The sequence below is a fragment of the Otolemur garnettii genome, unplaced genomic scaffold (assembly GCF_000181295.1).
Source record: "Otolemur garnettii isolate 467f Iridium unplaced genomic scaffold, OtoGar3 scaffold00140, whole genome shotgun sequence".
Classification (NCBI taxonomy): domain Eukaryota; kingdom Metazoa; phylum Chordata; class Mammalia; order Primates; family Galagidae; genus Otolemur; species Otolemur garnettii.
In genome coordinates this window covers 400,581-404,462 of record NW_003852535.1, presented here as the reverse complement: position 1 = coordinate 404,462, position 3,882 = coordinate 400,581, and positions in this window count along the sequence as shown.

Here is a 3,882-nt window from a genome sequence, read left to right as displayed (position 1 = left end):
GTGATGCCCTCTCAGACCTGGACAGACTTGCTGGTCTGGAAATAGCAGGTCTCCTGTAAGAAAGTGCAGTGTTTCCCTTCCCTCGCTGTGAGTAGATCCAAGCCTCTATGATTTTGGAGAACTGCTGGTACCAGGGAGTCTACCTGGTCTTGGATGACTTGGAACTAACTGATCAGATTCTTCCTGGAGGCTCCTGGCCAGTTCTGTGGATGTTATTTGGAACTTGTGGGTAGCAATTCCTAGGCCAGCAGTTTCAGTGGAAACCCCTGCATGGTGCCTGGTCCTCCTAGCAGAGGGATTAGTGGGATGGTGGGTTAGCTCTTGGTAGGGTGTGAGGACGGACTGGAATTTGCTCATTGCCTGGGAGGAGGGATAGATCAGGGGAAAGCAGGACCAGAGTGCAGGTGCTGGTCCAGTGTTTTGGGAGGCACAGACTCTGCACAGGAAAAAGACATTGATGTCATCAAGGCAAGTAGAAAAGCTGAAGGAAAGGAGCAATTCTTGAGTTTCTGTGTATTTTGGGGGGGCACTTTTAATGTCCCAAAGGTTCCTGCAAGAATTGCTCTGGGGAGAGGTTGTCTAGGTGGGGCTGTAACACTGTGTTTTAGGAAAGTAGTGGAACTTGGTTTGGGTTTGGTGGTCAGTGAGGTCGTCAGCGGGTATGGGGATAAAAAGGCAAAAGGCTTGAGTTTCTCCAGTGCTTTCAATTTAAGGGAGGATGAAGATTGGACAGTAGCCTGTCTTGGCCGGAGGGGAGTTCTAGTTTGGGGTGTAGGCATTGATAAGAGTGAGAGGACGAGATGAGAAAGAGAGAGGAGAGCAGGGAGTGAGAGAAAGGAGGATGGGGGAGAGAAAGGAGGGGAATTGTGAAGAAAGAAAGGTAGAATTTCAGTCCTGAGAGTTAGAGGTAGCTGAATTTATGGGGGAAATAGAGAAGAGTAATCATAGCTGAATTCACATGGTATTGTGAATGTGAGTGTTGTGTCCACCTTCTTAGGTAAGATTGGAGACATATTTCAGGTGTGCCTGATCACTGATGTAGGATGTTCATCCATCCTGGATGTTCAGGAATTACTTGAAGCTTAAAGGAACAGAATTTAAAACACAAAAGAACTGGGGAAATCTGAAGAGAATTTACATTTTTTTTTTTTGTCAGTTGGATTCTTGAATGGTCTGAGACAATAGGAATCTACAGGGATAAGGGGGCTGCTGACAAAAGGAAAAAAGCAGGCAGAAAGACGGACTATGAGTTAATAATTTTCTACTCTTTCACTATAAAGGCTGGGTTTTCTTCTATTTTTCTCTTTCTGTTGCAAAATTAAAATATGTCTTTGAGGGTGGCTCCTGTGGCTCAAAGGAGTAGGGCCCTGGCCCCATATGCTGGAGGTGGCAGGTTCAAAGCCAGCCCCAGCCAAAAACTGCAAAAAAAAAAAAAGTCTTTGAAATGAGCTCAAAACTGGGGACTATGGATGGAGATCTCTTCTGAAACTGCTTCCCAGGGAATATGGACAGACTGATGTCCCTGCTGGTCAGAGCTCACTGGGATCCTTAGGGGGAGGGTTTCAAAGTGAGGTTAGAGGTGGGAAGAGGTTTCCTTGGAATTTCTGCTGAGTATTGCGGCCAACTGAGAGATGGGGCCAACTGGGAGATGAAGTACTTTGTTTCTCTCTGATGTGAAGATTTAGATTAGTAAGGAATTGAAAAGCCTTTAGACAGGAAAAAGGGCTAGGTTTTTACCCTGGCTTTGAGAGATTTATTATATTTGGAAAGGGGAGTTGGTATGTGGGAGAGAAGAGTGTAGCTAGGGAGAGAAGGTGGAGAAGGGTCAGCAGGTGGGTAGAGGTGGAGACTGGGAGAACCTTGGGCAGAAGTTGACAGCCAGAGCAAGGTGGCCCTGTGGCTCCAGGGGGGGTGCCCGGGTGTTGGGGAGGAAGCTGGTGAAGGCGGAAGTTGGCAACAGAAAAAGCAGGGGGCAGGGATGGAAGTCAGGGAGAAGCTAGGGAGAGAAAAGGGCCTGAATATAGGGAATTTCACCCCGTCCGCCATTTCTTTGGAGATTATTTAAGTCTTAAGATATTGTATTCAAAGGTTCTGTTCTCAAGCCATATAGACCCAGTATCCGATTTGTACTGAGGCCAAGCTGTGTTACAGTACAATGAGGCGTTCTGGCCAGATCTTCCCTTTGAGGTCGAAATTTTTGTATCGTCAAAGGAAAGACTGACTCCTGGGTTGTTTCCCCTGAGGGAATGGACGGGCCCTCTCCCGGGTCCCAGATGTCCTTCCCCGACTTGGGTGGAAAAGAGGGTGTCCTCTATTCTCCAAAACCCAGGTTATTGAAGCAAAAGAGATTCTCTGAGAGGCAGGAGTCCCCTCCTCCATGCAGAGACTTGTGGTACCTTGGGTGCTAGAAGACTGAACCAGGGCAAAGTGCTGAGAATGAAAATGAAAATTCCGGAAAATAAAGGAGAGTGATGCGAAGGGGACGTGAGAGCATTGAAGAGTGGAGCAGGCCAAGGCGAGTCCTGTGTGAAGGTGTCGGGAACCCCACTCACCCTCACATGGCAGCTGGGATGAAATCTAAAACTATCCAACAGGCGGGTTGGTGGAGTGGAGTCTGTAGGGAAAATTGTTCCCTTATCAGAGGCTTACTTTGTGCTTCAGAGTTGTGAAGAATCACGAGACTGACAGGTGAGTTGGGTGCATGCAGGAGGGCAGAAAACTGACCTCTGAGAAGGAATGTATGCGTGAGGGGTGGCAGCCCCAGGCCTAATGGTCATGGTAAAGATTCTCTGGATTCCAAAGGCCTCTGGACCCTGGAGGCAAAGGTCATGCTCAAGGTCTGCAATTTTGAAAAAAAAAAGTGGAGACATTCTGTCCGATCTTCCCTGTGTTCTATCAGTGCTGATGACGGACAAGTGGCTTTTATCTAATTCTTCCTGTTTTATAATAATAAATATGGACCCGAGGTTTGCTCAAGAGGACTCAGCTCTTCAGTCCCTGGGCGCAGACTCCGCGTCAAGCCTCTTCATTCCTCACGTTAAAACACCTTCACAAGCCATTTGGAGGGAACTTCTGAGATCTACTCAGCAGCCAAAAATACTTACGAGATAAATCATGTCATGCATTTATTAGCCAGAAAACCAGCAAATAAAAACCACCCAAACCCTCATGGCCCTTCTGCAGCTAAGGAAAGCTTCTCTGTTCCTGGACGTCAGAGATGACGCTATGACACACCACCATGTAACCTGTTGATGCCAGTTGGTCATCGTGGGCATCACTGCTTGAACTGTCATCTCTAAATATAGAAGTTATGGACGCAGCCATCTCTGTTTTGAAACAGCGCTTAGATTTTTGTGCATACTGATGTACCAGTCTCGTGACAGGAAGATTTCTTGTCCAGAGACCCTGTACCTTCCCAAGTTCTGTCCCATCTGCTGTAACACCATTAAAAGGACTGATCATCTTAGTGGATGGTTCCCTCTTCAAAAAGGTTCACAAAGTACTGTGGTGCCTTATTACACTCTAAAAACACTCACTGTCTATATATGTGTGTGTGTGTGTATTTTTTTTTTGAGACAGAATCTTACTTTGTCACCCTCAGTAGAGTGCCCTGGCATCACAGCTAACAGCAACTCAAAGTCTTGGGCTCAAATTATCCTCTTGCCTAAGCCTCTAGTACCTGTGACAACAAGCACTTGCCACATGACCTGGCTAATTTTTCTATTTTTAGTAGAGACCGGGTCTCACTCTTGCTCAGACTGGTCTCAAACTGGTGAGCTTGAGGGATCTTCCCACCTGAGCCTCCCAGAGTGCTAGGATTACAAGTGTGAGACTCCGAGCCCAGCCCCCGTCCCTTCATGCTCCACTCTGACAGCACTTCCT